Genomic DNA, 23,151 nt, shown 5'->3' with positions numbered 1-23,151 from the left:
CATTCAGTTTTTTAAAAAATATTTTTTTTAGTTGTAGATTAACAGAATAATACCATTATTTTTATTTGTATGTGGTGCTGAGGATAGAACCCAGTGCCTTCCACATGCGAGGTGAGCACTCTACCACTGAGCTGCAACCCCAGCCCAGACTTTCAGTTTTAAATAATGTCAACTATTGGAATTTTTCTTTAAGGGTCAAATAAACATTTATTTAATAAAGTCATATGATTTTCATTGACTTCACTTAAATAATAATGACTTAGTTAAAAAAATCTCTCAAGGATAATATTGAGGTACTCTCTTACTGATATAATACTTCTTATATCTAATGAATGGAGTGGTTAATACCTTCCTGTAGGCTCCAAACATGTGCTGATAAAAGTAAGTACTGGCATAAAATGAGACCATATAAAGATATTATGACTGGATATATGGTTCATATGCCAAACATAAAGGCAGAGACGTTATAAATCTATCACAGACCTTCATTGGTAACCACATTACTAGTTTTTGATTTTATTTTGTTTTAAACTATAAGTTTTTCCCCTTATTTTCAGTGCTAAGAATCATACACTGGACTCATGCACGTTGAGTGGGCACCCCTCCACTGAGCTACATCCCCAGCACTAATTAAAAAAAATTGTGACAAAAGAATAGCATCATAAATGATGGTATTACTTACCAAATAGAGAAAAATAAATGCTAGACAAATGAATGATAATTTGCTGTATATATTTTGTACCTCATTCATTAACATGCAATATTTAAAAAATATTTTATTTTCTTAGTTGTGGTTGGACAAAATACCTTTGTTTTATTTTATTTCTTTTTATGTGGTGCTGAGGATCGAATCCAGGGCCTCGAATGTGCTAGGTGAGCCACAACCCCAGTCGTTACATGCAATTTTTAAAGTCTATTTTTTTTTTTTTTGCTAACTTGGTATAGTACCTCAGTTAAATATGTACTACTTTGTTTATTTCTGTCTTTTCCAACTTTCAACCTTACTCCCCAGCTCATGTACTTTATTTTTTTATTTTTTTTTTTCAGAGTAGAAATTAGAAGTTTATTAAAGGACAGCAGAAAAGACTTCTTCCGGAGGAAGAAGGGGACCCAAGAGGTGGAATCCGTGGAAGTGCAGTTGTCTCCCCTTTTTATAGTTTTGGTGATGGAATGTAGGTTGGAAGGCCCGAGGGGTGGGACACAGGTGGGCTAAAGAAGTAATCTGGGCAGGAAGATTAACACTTCTTTGTGATGGGCTATCTCCAAATCCGCTGGGGGCTTTTTCCTGGGCTCCATTAACATTTCTTTGGAGTGGACTTTGGATCCTGCATTTCCTAGCATGGCCTCCATTTTAGATTTCACTCGGTATTAGACCCGATTTACCTAACTACACTGACTACCTAAGTTTAAATCTGGCTTCATTCCCCCCTCTAATTTGGGAACTCCTTACTGCTGTAAGGAAGGGGGGCGAAGAAGATCTTTCTGGCTTCTTCAGGCTGAAAAGGGACGGTGTGGGGCAAGCAGTTTGGAGTCCCCTTTTAAAAATTGGGTCTATGGAGTAGTCCATGATAAAAGTCCTATTGAGAAGTAATAGGCTGGAGGGCCATTTGAGTGATGGGTGGTCTATAAGAGAAACAAGAATTCATTAGTACTGGAACCATATTGATGCGGCAATAAATGCCACCACACAGGAATATGCCAATGAGTATGATGGCAAAGACAAACAATGTTTTCCACCATAAAGTACCAAGAACCAGGAGCTAAGATATTGTTTCCATGACAAAGTTGCTGAGGACATGGCTTCTATCTGAGCATGTAAATCTTTAAGGATATTTGTCACATTGCCAGAAATGTCAGGGATGTAAACACAACATTTAACTTTTAGGGTTACAGTTGTCCTTCCCTTAAGATATAGAAATGTCATTTGATCTTGCAAAATCCTTTTATTAGTATGACCTCTGTGTCTAATAGTGAGACCTTAATTCTGTTATTAGGGCTGGATGATCATACTAGTAAACACCATGCCTACCTGTGTAGGTTAAAATAAAGGCCTTAAACTAAAAAAACTACTTTGGCAGTTCCTTTTGATAGTTATAAGGCATTCCTGTCTGAGAATCTCTTTTGCAGCCTCCAGTTTACTTATTCATGGAAGTTACATTTAACTATTATTATTTAAAATGTCCAGGAATAGCTGTGTTTTGGCTTTGACTGTCTTTGCTAAGTGTTTAAGATGAAGCAAGTCAAATAAACAAGGAGAGAAATGAATTACAGTAGATGGGCTAATCACCTGTTTTTAATTCAATGTAATCATACACACACACACACACACACACACACACACACATGCACACACATTGATCAAGTGTTATTACCATCCTTTTTATTTATGAGGCAGCAGAAGCACAGAGAAGATACAGAATATGCCCAAGACTCCATAGTGCATTCCCTACTGAATGTTTGTGTCTCCTCCAAATTCATGGTGAAGCCCTAATGCCAATGTGATGGCATGAGAAGTGGGGCCATTGGGAGGTAATCAGATTTCGATAGGCCAGGGGGGGCATGTCTCCCAAGATGAGATTAGTGTTCTCAGAATTTGAAAAAGAGACCAGGGCTTACTTGCTATCCACCAAGTGAGAATACAGTGAGAAGCAGCCAGCTATGAGCAAAAAGAGGGCTCTTTCCAAGAATTCAATCTATCAGTACTTTGACCATGAACTTCCCACCCTCCCAAATGGGGAGAAATAAATGTTTCTTAAACTTAGAATATTTTGTTGTAGCAGCTAGAACTGACTAGGACAGTCAGTGAAAGGACTTTGTGAATATTCAATGAAATAATGTATGCAAAGTGGCCTATGAATATAAGCTATTGCATTATCACCTTCATCATCATTACCATTTTTCCTAACCAAATGGCATAGGAGCTATTTTTCACACCTAATTCAATTCCAAAAGAAGCCACTGATATTTCTCCAGCAGAAAGAGGTTATGACTGCTCCAGATGAGTTACTACCTAGATTTTCAGGTTGTTTGTGGCCATTTTATGGATCTACATAGACCTTTGGCTGCTCTGTAAATGAGTTTTCTGGCCCATCATGAGATTTATACCCCTGTGCCATCAATACCATCCCCTTTTAGGGTGTCCAATTATGACCAGTCATTTACATCTTGAGCCATTCTGAAATCCATGTGGATTTTCTCTTCCTCAGAGATCAATAAAAACATGAATGACAGGTGATGTCACTGAACAACAAAGATGGGAGAGAACAGCTTGAAGAGCCTGGAGAGGAGCCAGGCAATCAGAGAAAAAATAACACTAAGAGTGGAGGAGGCCAACCTCTGTCCAGAGGGCTCTGGGAAGAGCCAGCCTGATTTCCTTCTGGGACCTGCTCATGGGCACTGGCCTGGGCAGGCACCAAGATGTGGTTTCACCAGACTGAGGTTCTGATGGAGTTGGTGTCTGGTGCAAAACTTTAATTAAACTGTTAGCTCTAAAAACAGGAAAGCATATGTTCTAATCATTAAAATTTTCCCTTTTTGACAATATTATGGTACAAAATTCTGATGTCTTTTTCAGATTTAAAAATGTAATAATAAAATATAATATTATTACAGCATAATATTTAAAACAACACAAAATGCAAGCATGGCTTTAGATTTTTCACAAAACATATTTTCCCCCAGATTAAATTTTTATTCAAATATATCATTTATATATCTTTATGGGGTATATTATGGCAACTCGATAGACGTACACAAGTTTTATCATGCAACTTTGATATCACATTCAGGAAGTCCCTATAATGAAACCTGAATTTAGTTTCATTGTGATGAATTACTTTTCCTAGAATTCATACATACTGTGACAGAGTCTGAGAGACTGTCTCTTCAGGCCCTTCAATAATTAAGACATTCTAGCATTTCAAGCAGGCATTGATGCAGGAAAGATGAGTCTGGACACCTGAGGAATTTGGAGGAAGCAGATTTATTTAAGCTGCAGCAATCCAGAGGGGCTAACACCAAACAAGCTCTGGACCCCAGGTCTGGAAATTCTCTAAGATTTCAGTGGGTGGTTACACAACACAATGTTTAATATAACTTAATTTTGTTCCACATTCATAGGTTGGACAGAGGTTTCACAATTTTTTACACAGAAAACAGAAATTTTCGCGCATCAACAAACTTGATTGGAGATTATTTTTTTTTTAGGATGTAGATGAGCACAATACCTTTATTTTTATGTGGTGCTGAGAATTGAACAAGGGGCCTCACATGTGCAAGGCAAGTGCTCTATCACTGAGCCACAACCCCAGCCCTGCAGGCCTAACTCTTACAAGAAAGAGAAACCTGGCCTTTACAACAAAAAGGAGCTCAAAGCACAATGAGTGCTCTGGAAATTTTGTTGACTTCTTAAAATAATCTCTTCTTGATTAGGAGAGAGACTTTTGTGTTACAATTAAGGTGGGGGTCTTTTGGCAACTACAGCATTACCCCCTTTGATGCTCATTGTTTAATCCTCTAAGTCAAAGGGCATTATTATCTTCTTGGCTTAAAGCTTTATATAATGTAATATCATAGTAGTTGTTTCTCTTTTTTAAAAAAGAAACCTGCTTCTATTGTAGAACCACTAATTTTAATGTAAAGAGGAAACAAACATGGAAGCAATAAACAAGTTCATAGCACAATCCATGCTATGTCAATTAAGCTTTTAAATCCACCAAGAAAAGGAAACCATCCTCCAAATAGTGAGCTTGGATCTCAACTGCAATGCCCTTTCAGGATTGAACTGGTACATGTGTTTGTTTTCTGATATTATTAACTATGTGTTTGATTGTTATCAGTCCTAGAGTCAAGACAAAACAAAGGACTCTGTATATGACAGAAGTAAGGGGTGGCAATGACAGTATAAGAGCTGTCTTAAAGAGTGAAACAGTCCATTTTCCTTTTGGTTAGTATATCTTTCACCTTGTACATCCAACCCAGAGTGGCTGAAGCAGGGCTGATGTTTCCTCAAGCTTTGGGCACATTCAGGCTAGTCAGCTTCCAGAGTGACTTGAGCAGGGTTGGTGTCCTTCAGATCTTTGAGTTTCTCTGGTGTTTCCTTCTTCCTGATGCTCAGCTTAAGGGGTACAAATTAAGGAGGGAAAGCTGCAAAAGAATGTACGTAAGAATAAGAGATTTTATTTTCAGGAGGTTCCAAAGCAGGCTAAAAGGAACAAAGTATTACATAATGTATATCTCTGCATATGTACATACATGCATTGACATATTTGGTGACACTCTAAAAATTAGAGTAAGGGATTGTAGATAGTGCTCTATGTGGGGGTGTGACAAGAGGTGGGGGATATACCAGGAGGCTTGAACTATGTAGACTTAACTCAATGTAACTTTAAACAAATTTGAAAACAGCCTATAATTTCACAAGTCTGACCCAACATTGGCTTATGATCTTCAATATATTATTATTTCATCTAAAAAATGAAGTAAATTCAACCGCCTGCTCACAGGTCAGTTGCCTTCCAAAGGTGCACCTCTAAGTGGGTTGACTTTAATCTCAGAATATATTTCTGCATGGAAATCATGTCAAATGCCTTCCTGGCTCCCAAAGTTTAGGTACTGCTGAACATCTTAATTTTACCCCTGGCTTATCCTCCTCACCAACTTTACCAGATGCAAACCCAAGGTTGTACCTAGTTCTGCACCCTGGTCAAGGTCACCCAGTTAAGAGGGATTTAAATCCAGCTCTACCCAATCTGAAGTCTTTACTTCTCCTCACACTACCCCTTAGCCAGACAAACTTGCTTACTTATATTTTTCCTTTCTTGATAATCTCTTGGACGAAGCCAGTGTTAGGCTAAATTTGGTAGATCTAGGAGGGTATTTTCCCAATAGGCTATTTTTCCTACAAGTCCAGGTATGGCCAGTCTAGCTGTCCCCAGCCTGCTGCAATGTACTGGGGCCTCACACCACTGCCCAGAGACCCTGTGCCCAGATGACCCTATGTCCAGGACACAGAGTCTCCTCAGGGAAGAGTGGAGGAGTAGGGGAAGGAGACACCATGGAAAGTTCAAGAGAAAGGACCAGAAGTTTCTTCCAGGGCTAGACTCCCAGAGCAGCCAGAGATCCCTCTGTATCTTGCCCTACAGGATCAGGTCTAGACCTGGCCAGCAGCTCCCAGGCTCTAACTCCACCCTCTCACCAGTGATCTGGACCCACCTAGCCCCACCCACTGCCTGCTGTGAGGACTGCAGCCTTTATTTAAAGTGCTCACTTGTTTATTTGGATGAGTTCCCTGAATTAGAGCCACAACTCCTCAAGGGTCCTGAGGACTGGTGGCTGGTCCTGGGGTGACAAAAGGCAGGCAGCATGCAGTGGAACTTGGTGGGGTGACTGCAATGGAGAATGATCAGTTTCCCAGCTCTTATACATCTTGAGCAGAGAAGCATCCTTGGGGTCAATTCATTGCAATGGCACTATCATGAAATGATGGCATATGGTGGCAAGAGCAGCATCCAGCTGTTTTGGGCATAGGGCATCAGGCATCAAAAGTCAGGAGTTGAGTATTGGCATAGGGTGGGGGTGACTGTGGTGGTGTCAGCATGCAGCCGTGATTTGGGAGTTCCTTGCTTCCTACTCATGGTGGCGGTGACAGTGGAAGAATCCAGAAATAGTGGTTGTAACAACAGATGCATCCAGCCATGAGTGTTTTCATCTGCCATAGTGACAAGGGTCTGGCTGCAGTTGCAATGAAGTTGGCCCCAGTACTGAGTGTCACTGTCTAGTATCCATGTTAAAGTCTGGTGGCAGCAGGGTGGAGCTCCAGAGTCTGGCAGGGGTGGGAGCAACATGCAGCTACATCAGGGATCCAGCCTCAGTATAGGGGGTCAGGCATCAGGTGTGGGGTAAAGTGCAATGACATTGGGGCCTTGGTGGGCAGTGTTGGAGTCCATCTGGAGTTTGGAAGTTTGAGTGCTGCACAATGGTGGTGGCACCATAAGAGTTCAGAAGCAGGGGCAGCAACAGCAGGCAGTGTCCAGCAGTGAGCATCTTGATCCTATAGAAGTAACTTGGGTCCAGCTGCAGGGCAGTGAAGGTGGCATCTAGTGGCCATGTGGGGAGTCTGGTTGGCTGCAGCGAAGAGCTCCAGGCTGGCATGGCAGCAAGGGCATGGGATAGTGGGAGTCAGAGTGATAAGTTAACCAGTAGCTGGGATGTCCTCTGTGGTGGAGGCTCCAGGCCCTGGTCTTGCTCCTGGTCGACTGGCCTACTCAGGAAGAAGCACGCGGGAGGCGGTGGTACCCAGGCAGCTGCCCAGGACCTTATGCTTCCCAAAGCTGCCATGTCTCGCTCTGGCCATGAGCCCACTGTGTGTCTGCTCACCCCATCACCTGATATAGCCTCTCTACTGAGGAACTAGGCTGTCTGCTAGGTTGGGGCTGTCTTGGGAGAGAATCTCACCATCTCCAGCCACATCCTGCATGGACTGTGGGTGCAGAAAGCAGAGGTCCTAGGACATCTTCACCCCCAAAGTGCATTTCTGTGGCTGGGGGTGGCAGAAGACAAAGACAGAGAACTCATAGCCCTTAGACTCCCACTGACAACTGTGCCCTCCACCCTTGTCCCACCCCAGGGATGCACTTGGAGGGTGAGGATTTTCTAGGCCCCCCCACCTCCCACCTCTGCACTCTGCTACCACAGCCCAGGGGCGATGTAGCTGGGGAGGGTGGGTGTCTTCTCCCAAGGCTGCCCCAGCTGGCAGCAGGCCTACTCATCCCTCAGAGGCTGCAACTCAGGGAGGGGCAGGGTGAACTCAAGGATTAGGTGAGCAGTCTGGTGAACTCAAGGCCAATGCCAGGCATTGCTGGCATGGGCAGCATAAGGTCCTCAGCAGGTGTCTGGCTACCACCAGCTCCTGCGCCCTGCTTCGTGAGCAGGCAGGCCCTACTAGGAGCAATACCAGTTGCCTGGAGGAGACACTGCAGAGGCCATCACAGCCTCCATTCGCCCTCTGACTCTGAGGCCTGCTGTCCCAAGCTGTCACCATCACCGCTAACAGAGCTCCAGACTGAAGCCACTGGAGTCCCCACAGGGCCACCAGTGATTCCGCAGCCATCATCACTGCACTGGGACTAGACTCCTGCCACTGCCAGAGGATGAGAATGCAACTCTCTGGATGCCTGGCTTGACGTTGCCACCTACAGACTCCTCAGTTGCCTTTGCCACCACTGCCATAACTGAACTTCAGACACCAATACCTCCACAGATTCCAAACGCCAAGGCTTCACTGCCCAGGCTCCTGCCTATGGCTGTCCTCCAAGCCTGAGGCCAATTCTCCATCCTGCCACTGATACATCTGGGCTCCTCAAACTGCCTTAAGACACCTAGGCTCGCTGTTTGACATTCTCCCCACAGGTGGATGCCCCTGCTACAGGATTCTGACACTGCTCCTGGTCACTGGGAACCTCCAATGTGAAACCCTGCTGTGGAACGCTGAGGTTGGCTTCTATATGCTTCAGTCCTAGAAACCAGACTTCTTTCACAGCCACTAGTTGCCTTTGCAGGTGCCACCTATACCTCCAGGCTTGGGGAGGGTCCAGCACATGTCCTTCCATGCCTGCTGCCTGTTCATATCTATCGGGGGAATAAACCATTGATTGGGTTAAAGCTCTCAGAACTTAATAATTTCACTGATAATCCTTGTATTGGCTCACCCATGAGCTTCTGGGGACACCTACTACCTAAAGCACAACACATCTTCATCGAATAGCTTGGCAAGACCTTCTAGATGACTTGCAAGAGATTCTACATCAGCACTTGTTTCTTTGCCTTGCACTTTTATTTTATGGAGAGGGGCCTCTTGCCCAAAACATCATGGACCAAACTCTGGCACTTTCAAACTTCTTCTGCAGCTTTCTCACTTCTCTTGTCAGTATAACAATCTAAGGTGATGGCCTTGTCTGGATTTGGCTTCATCTTCATAGAACGTGGGTTGTTTCTTCTTTTCTTCAGAATATAAAAAGTTTTTCCAGATCAGCAATAAGGCCGTTTTTGCTTTCTAGTCATTTACATATGCCCTGGAGCAGCACTTTAATTTCCTTCTTGAACATTTCCTTTGCATTCTCAGTGTGACAAAGTAGTGTAAGATGCACAGCTTTTTATTTGAAGTGCAAAACGTAAGACTCTTCTTTTTATTTAAACAATACAGACAATTACTGAGTCACTAACGGTTTTAACTTCAATATTGTGTCTTGAAGAATAAGAGGATGGTGAGCCATGATCTGTGGAGCAATAAGAATGTATATTTTAAGGTTTTTATCTTATGTGAGTGGGATTTGTAGTGCCACATGACAGTTAAAATAGATCATAGTATGAGTTATAATGACCTAAAATCTTCAACACTCATTAGACAGTCCCTTCTGCTCCATTACAGGGGCATCTATTTCACCTCCTCCTGGATGGCCTGCTTGTATCCTCTCTCACAGCACCTATGAGTTCTACATGGGCTCCATCAGCAGCTACGCAGTACTGGTGGTGGCACAGCCTGGTGAATGGATTAAGCACTTTTAGGTCAACATAAAATAATGTCACTAAAAATACTTACAATGCCATAAGAATTAGCATCACAAAAAATAAAATAGATATTCTCAGAGGGGAGGGGAAGGGAGCTGTGTTGGGGGTTCTGGCCCTGGGTAATGCTCAGGAGCTCACATGTGGGAGGTGCCATTGAAAAGTTCAGAACTAGGGAAGTGAGGATAAATTCTAGGAGATGTGGAGGGCTGTGGCCTAATAGTTTTTTGACCTCCTGCCTCTCTTGTTTTGGACCCTGAATTTATATTGCTGCCAGGAAAGGTGGTTCTCTTTCAGAGGATGGGATGGCAGCTTGGAGCACCATATGTACCATACATATATACCAAGTGGAAGATAATGTTCAATATCCACTGACTTGCTTATTGGCAGCTAAGCTTCCTCCTCTTCTTGAAGGTTCAGTGGCCACTGGTGGCTCCATATCTTCCTGTGTGGTCAATGCTGGTGTAGGACCAACCTCTGATTTTGAGGGCTATTTCTCCTCCTTCACAGGGAATGTGATGATATGATCCCCCAAATGTAAGCCAGTAAATTGGGCCACAGCTGCTGGAGGCAATTATATCACTTGATATGGTGCTAGAGCTGCAGGAGAAAACACCCAACATGACTGACTTTCCTTGGGCCTTTCTCAATTCACACTAGAACCCTGCCTCTGAGAATAGTCCTGGCCCTCCTCCACAATTGGCCATCTTCCCAGACTAGGTTCCACCTGCTGAAGGATGTCAGAGTTGTGTGTCTTGGGAACATATGGCAGATCCCAGGGGCACCAGCTGAGATTCCTCTGCACACACCTTCAGTCATCCACCCCAGACCTCATCATCAGAGAGCTCAGACTTACAGGATCTGTGTTCTTCAGCTGGGGAAGGACATGGAAGTTCCCCTATGATTCAGGCATAATGATCAACAGGAAGGTCTTGAGAAGCTTCAGGTTGTCCATGTCTTGGGACCTCAAAAATATTCTGGATAGAAGTACAGCTGCATTTTGATGATGGAGCAGAGGGTGTGGTGGAATGTGGAGTGAAACAGGGAGTCATGATGGACAGGGCCTCTCTTTTAACTGGAACCTCCCAAGGTCCCTGCATCATGGGTTCCCAAAGAGTAGCCAGGCAAGTCCATGCACCAGATCAAAAGGGCAACCTGTGAGGCACATGTGTGGGTAAGGGGCTCCCCACTCTTGCTCTCCGGTCTCTGTACAGAAAAGTAGTGGCAATCTGGGTTTGGATTGGCTGTGTTGGAAAGGGATCCCCACAGGGCTTGGCTCTGAGACCCCAACCACGACTCTGTTCCTTTGGTGCCCAGAGTCAAATGCAGAACAATATGTTCTTTCTACAGGGTAAACCCCAGAGTTGAGTCCTCTGTGGGAAATCACACAGGGTGGAAATTGGGATTTGCCCAGCCATCATTTATAAGAGCTCCCCATGAAACAAGAGCCCTCCTGACTGGCCCAAAGAACACTCTCTTCTTTCCTTGAAGCTACTCCTCACAAACATCTGGCTGCAGGTTTCTATACTTAGAGATGGTGAGGAGGCTGACACCTCTAACATCCTGTGCCCCTCATCTGCCAAGATGGCTGGTGGGCTTGACTAAGTTCCTGACAATACTGGAACTCCAGCAGGACTAGAAGGTTTGTCTGCATTGATTCCTAAATAATAGGCCAAATGATGGCCCATGGTGGTGCTACACATACATTTGAGTGATGACTGAGCCAAACCACCTACTGCCTAGCTATTCAGGGCCAGGACCCTATTCGTTTCTCCCCAGGTGTCCCTATTCTGGCTACATGCAGGTTGGAATGCTCCCAGATGCAATCCACAGACTCCTTCCTAAATGTGGAAATTTTTTTTCCTGAAGCCTCAGAGTGGTGAGGCCTGAGGCAGAGAACTTTCTCACAGGGAGGGGATATGCCCACAGGGTAAGGCCAGAGCTATAGGCTGCCTATAGTTACACAGAACCAGACCTGAGGCAGACACTCTTTGGGCTCATCCTACTCGGTTTTCTAAACATCCAGGCAGGATGCTCCTCTGAAAACACTACTTTCCCCAGAGCAGACTGAGTTCCCAGAATTCCCAGCACCAAGCAGGAGATGGCCATGTGCCAGGGCTTGGAAGCAATACACATCTTTTACACAGCAGCTCCAGCACCTTCTGAGGAATGTCCAAATTTTGGGAGGAATACAGTACCTTTCAAGAATTGAAGACAGTAGCTGCTGCATAGTAAGTGTGCATACATTTGTTTTAGTAGCACCACCTACCACTGTGTTTCTGGCCCATGATCATGGATATGGTTTCTTCAACTCTTCATGGTAACTCAATGTGATGGGTATATTCCCCCTCTAGAGATGAGGAAACTGAATCATGGTCAGATGAAATGACTTGCCACAGAATACTCAGCTACAAGTGCCGGGGGTGGGGGGGATTCAAATCCAGGCTGTCCCACACCAAGTCTGGAAGAGAGTACCATTATTCACTCATTCCACAAACCCCTATGGGTGCCTCCTGGAAGTGAGTGCTTCCTGTGTAAGCCCAAAGATTCATAGCACCCATGCAATGTAGGTGTCACTTTTACCATTCCCAAGCTTCCAATGAGGCTGCTGACCTAGCAAGGCAAGGCCCATCAGGCCTGTGAGGAGACTGCACTTTGCATCAGTGAAGCTCCACATGGATTCAGGTTGCTCTGTCCTGATGGCCAACGTACCTGATTCCTCAGATCACAGCCAGTAAACATCATGGTCATGGCCAAAGGTGGGTTCATGTCATTCTACAACTGTCCATTCCCACAGAATGTGCATCATCAAGAGGAAAGATTAAGGTTAGCTCCAGACTCTAGATGACAATGATGTGGGTTTCTGAACTGGAACAAATGTGCCTCTCTGGTGGGTAGTGATGGTGACAGAGGCAGAGGCTGGGCAGGGATGGGAGCATTTGGGAAATCTCTGTTCTCCCCCTCAATTTTGAGCTTAAAAATTCTCTCAAAAGTTATCAAGTAAAAAACAAGAGGAGGAAGAAGTGTGCTTTGTCACTCTGCACTGGGAGAGGCTGAGGGCAGGCAACCAGAGCTTGGGGCAAATAGACCCAGCACCTCCTCCCCAACCTGCCTCTCTCCAAGCTCAGCACAGCATGGTCTTCAAGGGGCTTTGGGGTCTTTATAGAGAAGCTGTCTGATGGTGACAGCTCAGAAACCCTGCCTGACACCTCCTCAGAAGGCCTTGAGGGGAGACTCAGGTTTAGGGTGGCCCACCTCTCCCTCTCTGTCCCTGGGCTGTCCCTACTTATCTCTATTCCACCCCTGCTCCCTAAGAGGCTGCCAGCTGCCTGCTGCCTGAGCACCTTTGAGCTGCCCTTCCCACTTCTTGGCCCAGCAGCTCCTGTCCATCAATAAGCTCTCAGTGCTCATGACACTTCCTCTGAGAAGCCCATTCTGACTGCCACCTAGGAACACCCTGACCCCCTCTCTCCTCTGTTTCCTCAACCATTTCTGAATTCATCCTATTTCTTCAAGAGTTTACTTGTCCTTGCTTGGTCTCTCCTTCTAGACTGTGGGCTCCAAGAGGGTAGGGGCCTTCCTTGTGCTCACTGTTGTCTCCACAGCTCCCCCAGGATTGGAAAGGAGGGCTTGGAAGCTGTGGAAAAGTCATAGGGTGAGGATATAATGAGAAGTGGGTCAGCTGCAACCTGAGGGAGGGCCCTCACCATACCCTGCCATCCTGGCCCACTGATCTTGGCCTGCCAGCCCTCACATCTGTGAGAAATCAGTTTCTGATGTTTCAAAGCCACACAGTTGATGGTCGTAGTTACAACTGCCTCCACTGATTAAGACCTGGACAATCTGAGCCAGGCTTGGGTACTGCACTTGGAGGTACCCAGGAAAGCTGAGGAGGCTCTCTCCATGCAGCCAGTTGGTGTCTGTTTGTACAATATCAGGGTCTGCTCACATGATCCAGTGGACACCTGGCAAATAGTAAGCCTGCAGGCAGCACTTAAGACCAAAGACAGGCACAGGGGCAAAATCAGCCACCTCTACTGCAAGGGGCTGTGCTCTAAATGCAGCTGCTCTCACCCCTTCAGTGGGGACATCTGTGGGTTGCCTGCTTGGCTTTCATCTCCCTGTCTCATAATTTACCCTTTCTCTCACACAATGATTCAGCCCCTCCAGGCTTGACCACTGAGATCAATCCATCCCACCATAATGGGCAGAAAGAAGCAGTGACCCAGGCTGGCCCATGACTTTCACTATCATCATTAGGACACTGTCTTTTCCTCCAATGCCAATCTAGAAGATTGTGTCTCTAAAGCTGCTTGGCAACATGCCACCACCCCCAGAGACAGAGTGGGCAAAGAAGGCAGTGTCGGGAGATGGAGAGAGGCAGTGTCCTGATGATGACACTGCAACCTCTGGATAAAGCTGTGCCTGAATCTGTTGTGTTCAGCCCACAATTCCCAAACATGTGAACCAAAGCAATCCACTTGTCAGCCTTTCTTTCTCCTGTCAACTTATGCTTGTTTTCTTATTGATCTAGCTAACATTGTTAGGGTTTATACAATTTGAAAGGTGGACCGCTTTGCTTCTTCATAGCTGTCTGGCCTTGGCTCAAGTCCTTAAACCCTCAGAGCTTCAACTTCCTTGCTAATAAAGAGGAGTTGCTACTTTCACCTACACAAGAGGAAGTCAGCCTTTTAGATTATATGAGACAAGGCAAAGCACTTAGGATTGATGTTTGGTGAACTGAAGATTCTATAATTCTAGTCTACTAATTAAGCATAATTGACTGAAGAATAACTACAGGGAATGCTTTCAAAGACCCCAGTATCACTGAGTGTCTGACTCCTAGGGCCTCTGCCGCAAACTGCCCGGCCCCAGGCCGGCTGAGTCCCGCTCCTGCTGCCGAGCACTGCCTGCGGCACCCCTGCTGAGCGATCCCCTGCTGAGCTGTCAGTGCACACGGGCTTGCAATCTTGCAACCCGGTTGGGCACAAAAACACAAGCCAGTCAAACTGAGACAAAGTTTTATTTAGAGAGAGGCCGTGTGCGTCCCCTAACAGGTGGGTCCGCCACGTGTGTGTTCTACCTGAGCCGGGGGGTTTCCCCTTCCCCCGGAACACCCTCCTACCATCCTTTCCCAACCAATGGGAACTCTCCCATTACAAGAGTGACATGAGTAACCTGAGTCTTGAAATGGGCCCAGCTGAACAGCATGAGTCCAATTACCATATGAATGTGAATTGCTGGCTGGCAGTCAATAAAATCCAAAGGTGCCTGTATCAATATTTTTGCTGTGGCTCCTAACATCTGCCCCCTACTGTTTAAATAAACAACAGGCAAATGTGGCTAGGGACCGTGCCTGTTAGGTATGTCCAATTCACATATGGTTCTTACCCGTCATGGGAAAACTGACCTTATTGCGTCAGTCTCCTGGCTTAGGTTGATACCACTGTAACCGAATCATACCCGTCACTGACTACCGGTCCAGTATATAGCCATACCTGTGTAATAGGCCTATGCACCAGTGGGGGGGTGAGGTTCTTGCCTCACCTCTGTTGGCCCCCAAATTTAACCTTGGTGCCAGTGGGGGGGGTGAGGTTCTTGCCTCACCTCTGTTGGCCCCCAAAATCAGACCATCACTAGCAGAAGGGAGAAAGACGCAGAATTGCCACGACACCAAGCCAATTGACGGCTCCTTTGGAAACACTGGTGACACATCGGCTAAGATATTTAGCACTACCAGTTCGCTGTATCAACAAATAGAACACAATGTATACAGGTGATACATAGTCCAGACAAGTTGTGTAAGCAGTTCAAAGTGGAGGAGTCTATCAATATGTCCATTTCCTCCCAAGGTAAATTAAGTCCTTGATTGAGCAGTTCAAATTGGAGGAGTCTATCAATATGTCCATTTCCTCCCAAAGTAAATTAAGTCCTTGATTGAGCAGTCTTATTGAGTTATTTTGATTGATGTATCAATTTATACAGTTTATAGTGATAGCTATCATAAAAGTTGTAGTTTGGTCTTAGTCTTCACCGGCACTGGGATGGAGATGGGAATTATGGCCATGTTGCTAAAGAGACATTATCCTGAACAGAATTATGAAATATAATGAAAAGGAAAGGTGAAAGTAAACAAACATATCTGTTAACCACCTTTAAAAACAAAATTTAATAACAGCTGTTTACCTAAAGTAAATTAAACCATATAAGTCACGTGACTAAATTTTTTTTTTTTGAATACTTGTATCTATATATACATGAGCGCTCCTTATAAATGAAATATGGACATACACACATACAGACATACAACACAAAACAGCATACATAACATAGAACATATAAGACAATAGTAAATAAAGGCCTTGTAGCTATAGCTAGGTGAAATCTCCATTGCAATGTTTAAAAACTTTACAGTTAAAAAAAAAAATAAATAAATAAAACACAGTCAAAAAAAATAAAACTGATCAGAAAAACATTAACCTAGGTTTGTATGAGCTTAAAAAATAAGGTAAAATAAAATAAAATAAAATAGAACTTTATGATGTGGGAAAAATGCAAATAATAAAATAGATATTGAAAAAGGCACCGTGGTAAATCACTGTCGCAGATGCAAGAATAGCCAGGCTGGAACTCTGGATATCAGCTGTTATGGATTTGAGTCAAATCATCTTCTTTTTCTGTAGAAATTGTTTTAGTTAATCTCTCTGGAATCCAAATTGGTTGCTGTTCCTCCTGTGGAAAAACACAGACGGAGCCCCGACTCCAGACTATTACTGGGTCCGGACCTTTCCATTGTCCTGTTAGAATATCTTTCCAAAGTACCTTAGGCTTATGTACATTTTTCGGATACATATGTCTTTCCGCAGCACTAAGTCCTGATGAATCCAAATTTAGAAAGTTTAGAGTAAAAAGGGTTATTTTAAGTTTATCTTTGGGGGATATATACCCCTTACTAATTCCGTCCCTTTGCTTTAATAAGTACATTTTTATAGTTTGATGAGCTCTTTCAACTATGCCTTGTCCCTGTGGGTTGTATGGGATTCCTGTTATATGAGTAATGCCAAATGATGAGCAAAATTGTTTAAAAGACTTGGAGATGTAACCAGGACCGTTATCGGTTTTTAACTGTTTAGGAACACCCACAGTGGCAAAATTTTGTAAGCAATGAGCTATAACATCTTTAGTTTTTTCTCCGGGATGAAGGGAGCCCATCAAAAATCCAGAAGAAGTATCAACTGTAACATGTAAATATTTTAATTTTCCAAATTCTGGCAAGTGTGTGACGTCCATCTGCCAAATATGGTTAGGTATCAGTCCTCTAGGATTGACTCCAAGATTAACTTGTGGCAAAAATGTCACACAATTTTGACATTGTTTTATTATATGTCTGGCTTGTTCTTTAGTTATTTTAAAACGTTTTTGTAAAGTATTAGCATTGACATGGAACCTTTTATGAAAATTTATAGCTTCTTCTATTGTGGAGAAAATATGTATGTCATGTGTAGATTTATCTGCTAGTTCATTACCCAAACTAAGGGCTCCAGGTAATCCTGTATGTGCCCTGATATGTCCTATAAAGAATGGATCCTTTCTATCCCAGATTAGACTTTGTATAGCAGAAAACAAAGAGAAAACAGTAGAGGAAGGAGAAATCCTACCAGCATCTTCAAGAGATACGATAGCATTAACTACATACTGACTATCAGAAAATAAATTAAATGTAGAATCTTTGAACATCATAAAAGCTTGCAATACTGCATTGAGCTCTACCTTTTGAGCTGATTGTTTGGGTACTAAAAATGTAAAAGTTTGATCAGGAGTAACTACTGCTGCTGTACCATTATTTGACCCATCAGTGAATATATTTGGAGCATTTATGATAGGGGTTTTTCTTGTCATTTTTGGAAAAACTACAGGATGCTTAGACCAAAAGGACAACAAAGGATTAGATGGCAAGTGATTATCAAATGCAACACTAGATTTACACATGATTATTGCCCAAGTATTTAACTCATTAGCTAACTCATCAATTTGATCCATAGTATATGGAGTAACAATTTTATTGGGAGAAATCCCAAACACTCCTTTTGCTGCCTTTATTCCTTTGAGTATTAATTGCCCTACAGCCTCAGGATATCTAGTAAGAATAGTATTAGGAGAATAAGATAAATGTATCCATAATAATGGACCTTCTTGCCAAAATACCCCTGTAGGAATATTTTTTGTCGGTAGTACAATAAATAATAAAGGCAAACTTATATCAATTCTATCCAAATGCATATTTTCCATATATGTTTCAATGATTTTTAATGCCTTTCTAGCTTCAGGCGTTAACATGCGGGGTGAATTTGGATCTGATGGACCTTTTAAAATATCAAATAAAGGTCCTAATTCTCCTGTTGGTATGCCTAGATAAGGCCTTATCCAATTTATATCTCCCAATAACTTTTGAAAGTCATTAAGTGATTTGAGTTGATCTACTCGTATTTGAATTTTTGGTGGACGGACCATGGTTGAGGATAATAGAACTCCTAAATAATTAATTGGAAGATTTAATTGTACTTTATCTATTGCTATCTCTAGATTATAATTTTTTAATAAGTTTGTAAGCGTGGCATAACATTCTAGCAATGTGTTTTTATCTTTATGTGCCATTAACACATCATCCATATAGTGAAATATCTGTAGTTCAGGGTTTTGAATTCTAAGTGGCTGGATTGCTTTATCAACATAAATTTGGCACAAAGTTGGGCTGTTAGCCATCCCTTGAGGGAGTACTTTCCATTCATATCTCTGATCAGGACCTTCATGATTCAGTGCAGGGATAGTAAATGCAAAATGTGGACTATCCTCGGGGTGAATTGGAATTGAGAAGAAACAATCTTTAATATCTATAGCTAGAACATGCCACGTTTTTGGTAAAGCAGACAGTTGGGGAATCCCTGATTGAGCAGGTCCCATAATAACCATCTCATTATTAATGGCTCTTAAATCTTGTAATAATCTCCATTTACCAGATTTCTTTTTAATAACAAAAATGGGAGTATTATGGGGAGATACGGAAGGTTGTATATGTCCTTCCGCTAATTGCTGTTTGACCAGATCATGGGCTACTTGTATCTTTTCTTTAGTTAGGGGCCACTGAGGAACCCACACTGGTCTTTCTGATTTCCAAGTAATTTTGATTGTCTCAGTGGCCCTTTTTGAAAACCCAATCCATGTTTATCTATCTCTTGATCTACTTGAATTGGTGCTGTTATATCTTGTTCTTGATCTCTTAATCTCTTTTCTTTTCTAAAGCCTTGTTTTGCCCTAGTAGTGGGCGCGTTAGGATTGACGTTATTTGTTAATGTCAATCCTAATTGATCTAGGACGTCTCGTCCCCATAAATTTATGGGGAGATGGTCCAATACATAGGGCTGTATAGTTCCTTCACATCCTTCAGGATCCCTCCAATCTAATACCATTGCACTTCTATGGGGATTAGTTGCCACTCCTAGGCCTCTAAGCGTTTGGGTCGCTTGCTGTAATGGCCAATGTTTAGGCCATTCCTGGCGAGATATGATGCTGAGGTCAGCGCCTGTGTCCAGCAGTCCATTAAAATCATGCCCTTGAATATTTAATTTTAGCATAGGGCGAGAATCTAAATTTAAAGATAGCATAGCCCAATCTACACCTGTGGAGCCTAATCCCTTGGAACCTCTTTCTACATTACAACTGGAAAATTTATCATGTAGGCTTGGTATTATTAATAACTGTGCTATTCTATCTCCTGATGAAATTACTGATATACCTCTTGGAGAACTAGCTATGATTTTTATTTCACCCTCATAATCGGGATCAATTACCCCAGGACTTATCATAAGCCCTTTAAGTGTAGAAGAACTGCGTCCTAATAATAAGCCTACTGTTCCCTGGGGAAGAGGTCCTTTTACTCCTGTGGGAATGATTTGAACTCCCATCTCTGGAGTTAATACTGCTCTGGCAGAGGCACAGATGTCCAACCCTGCGCTCCCTCTAGTCTGTCTGATGAGGGATCTGATGGATAATGCGTCCTGGGCACCACCTTGATGGTGCTGCTGGGTTCCTCCATTGCCCCGTATATTTGTGGTTTTGGGCCCCGGGGCATTGGGCCCTCCAATTCGTTTTTTGACAACGGGGCCTGATGCCTTTCTCCACGATATCGTGGGTAGACACTTGGTCTTTGTCCATTTTTTGATAATGGAATACCCTCTATGGTGGTTTGAGAATGGCATTCATTAGCCCAATGTCTCCCTCTATGGCATCGTGGGCAAATACCCGGGATTCTACTCTTTTGATACCTAGCTTTGTTAAACCCTCCTCCTATGGGGCAATTTCTTTTAAAATGCCCTTCTTGATTGCAATTATAGCATGTTTTTGGCTTGGTACTTAAAGCCTGTTTTACTTCAGCTGCCATGACTTGTCCTTGTTCATTAATGTCTCTACATAATTTAATATATGTGTTTAAATCTTCCTGTTTCCACGGTCTAATGACCTCTTTGCAGCAACGATTTGCTTGATCGTAAGCCAGCTGTTTTATAAATGGCATTGCCTGTTCTGTATTTTCAAATGTCTCAGAGGCTGCTTCAATAAGTCTAGCTACAAAGTCAGCGTAGGGCTCATTAACTCCTTGTATTATCTTAGATAGTTGACCTTGAAAATCCCCTTGTCCCTTTAAAGTTTTCCATGCCTTAATTGCATTTATAGCGACTTGAGCGTATACGCCAGGATCATATCTGAGCTGTTGCATTTGTTCTTGAAACTCCTCTTTTCCCAGTAACATTTTCAGGCCTCGTTCAGGGTAACCTGCTTCTGCATTTTGCCTAGCTGTCTCCTTGCAAAATTCCTCATTGGCAATTTTCCATAATAAATACTGTCCTCTATTTAGCACAGAATTACACACGTTAGCCCAATCTGCTGGTGTTAAGTTCCAGCCGGTAATAGATTCGACCATACTGACTGTGAAGGGAGCGGCCGGGCCGTAGGCTGCTACAGCTTCCTTTAATTGCTTTATTATTTTGAAATCTAAGGCACGGTAAACTCGTTCTTTTTCTTCTCCCTGCTCAACTACAGGGCATGCTAGTTTTTGGGGTCCCGCCTCAGGATTCCGTTCATCATCTATGGAGGCAGGTAAAGCTGTTGGTTGAACTATGCCCTCTGGTGGTGGAACGGAGTTAGTAGCAGCCTCCCTATCTGAGGACCGTTTTTTCCCTGAGCTTGCCTTGTTCAAATTTTCTTCTATCTGACTAGCTTGAGAGACCTTTTGTTTTGCTTGACCTAATATGTTTTCTGCCATGGCTTGGACCTCTAACAATTTACTTAACAGTTTTTCGGTTTGTTTTTTACTAGATTCTAATCTACTATAAAGGTAACGTAACCCAATAAGATAGGATAGAAGAAAGCCAAAACAGAATGAAACAGAAACGGAGAGGAGGAAAATGATTATGTCAATTTTCTCTCTCTCAGGGCCGAATAACTTCAAACCTTGAGTCAGCCATTTATCCCAACTCGTCTGGAAAAATTGTAAGGCTAGAGAGCCTGAAATAAGAGCAGAATAAATCAAAACAGAAATACCCATTCTGTCGCCTTTCCTTAGGGGCGAGCGATATTACTCACCTTTAAGTTTTGGGCGTTCCCAGTACAGGGCCACCAAAATGCCGCAAACTGCCCGGCCCCGGGCCGGCTGAGTCCCGCTCCTGCTGCCGAGCACTGCCTGCGGCACCCCTGCTGAGCGATCCCCTGCTGAGCTGTCAGTGCACACGGGCTTGCAATCTTGCAACCCGGTTGGGCACAAAAACACAAGCCAGTCAAACTGAGACAAAGTTTTATTTAGAGAGAGGCCGTGTGCGTCCCCTAACAGGTGGGTCCGCCACGTGTGTGTTCTACCTGAGCCGGGGGGTTTCCCCTTCCCCCGGAACACCCTCCTACCATCCTTTCCCAACCAATGGGAACTCTCCCATTACAAGAGTGACATGAGTAACCTGAGTCTTGAAATGGGCCCAGCTGAACAGCATGAGTCCAATTACCATATGAATGTGAATTGCTGGCTGGCAGTCAATAAAATCCAAAGGTGCCTGTATCAATATTTTTGCTGTGGCTCCTAACAAGCTATCTGATTTTTTAAAGTGGCCTCAGTATGGCAGCAACTGTTGCATTCCATAGAACACCCACAATCTGAGCTCCTAAAACATCAGGATCAGAAAAAGCATAAAAATATGTATCTTCCATCTTCTCATATCACTAAAAGAAAAACACAGTGACCCATCTGAATTTAGAACTCTGAAACCCCTCACCCAAGTGCTCAGGACAACTCCATGGCAGGATCAGGAGGCTCCCCCCAAAGAGCTTGTCCCTTTGGACATCAAGAAATACCCCTTGCATTCAACATATAGCACAGCTCTGGGGCCTGCAGCACCCCCACCCAGGGCTTATCCAGGTGATCAAGCTCATGCTCTGAGAGCATCTGCAAAGTCATCTGTAAGCAGAGGGCAGAAACTGACCCCCTGCAGCTGAGTCCATCTTGCTCCCACTGGAGTGAGCGAAGCAGTCCTTCCTGCATACAGATGGCACCACTAGAACAGGGCAGCAACACTGCTGCACAAGGGAAAAGAGACTGTCATTTCAGAGGTTCAGGTGCTACTAAATGGGCAGGACCACAATTTGAACCCAGGACTGTCTGATTCCAAACTCTGGCCCTTTGCCAACTCCAACTCACACTCCCAGCATAGGTCACAACCACCTGTGGGCTGTTGGTTGCAGCTGCAGAGAGCAATGTAAAGCACGGTTTGCAGCCAGATCCCTGGGTGAACCACTCACTAGCTCTGTGACCTTAGGCAAGATACCTGCCATGTCCTTGTCCCAGTTTTCTAATGCACCAGTGAAGGTGTGTTGTTCACTCCACAGAGCATGGGGGTGGTTAAATGAGATTGTCTATTGAAAAGCTAGGTATCATATGGTAATTTTTTGTTTTGTTGGTTTGTTTTTATGCCTTTATTTACTCAGGATGTCTTTAACTGAATCCTGGGCTTCCTGGAGGGGAGCAAGCCTTATCAGCTGCTGTTTTATTATATCTTAAGTACAGCCTTGGCAAATTCCAGGGAGGACTGGTCACAGAGCGTGGTGCCAGCTGGTGGCTAGAACCTAGGGCTCACCAGAGGTGGTGGTCAGCTCTAGAACCTCCTGTGCTTAGAAAGCAGGAACAGAGGGATGTGAGCAGGGACTGTTTAGGAATCACATGGTTGTTAGGGACAGAGGCCTGGGAACAAGGCTCAGGCCATGTCCTGTTGCATCAGGTGCCTGAAGCGTTAGCAATTTTGCAGGCCCCTGGGGGTGACAAAAGTGCCCTTTCCTACTTGTTAACCCATGACAAAATCCTCCCCCAAGCTACTACAGCACCTCATGAGGCTTCTGCAGGGAGACCCAACAGCATGGCACAGGAGACACAAGCAAATAAGAAAGCCAGGCCCCTCTTGTCATTCTCACTATTGATAACCAGGAAGATCAAGGCTACCAGACACCCAACACTATCCAAAGCTCCCAGGAGCTGTGCTGCCAGAGTCCTGAAAC

At 43.9% G+C, this 23,151-nt stretch overlaps 1 pseudogene; it reads right to left on the bottom strand.

The window, feature by feature from the left end:
- Positions 1-8,334, bottom strand: part of LOC113196847 (A-kinase-interacting protein 1 pseudogene) — a 103,466-nt pseudogene extending 95,132 nt beyond the window's left edge.
- Between the last annotated feature and the right edge of the window lie 14,817 nt (positions 8,335-23,151).

The sequence above is a fragment of the Urocitellus parryii genome, chromosome 3 (genome assembly GCF_045843805.1).
Source record: "Urocitellus parryii isolate mUroPar1 chromosome 3, mUroPar1.hap1, whole genome shotgun sequence".
NCBI lineage: Eukaryota > Metazoa > Chordata > Mammalia > Rodentia > Sciuridae > Urocitellus > Urocitellus parryii.
Note: the sequence above shows the minus strand (reverse complement) of the source record. Positions and strands in the feature narration are given on the sequence as shown.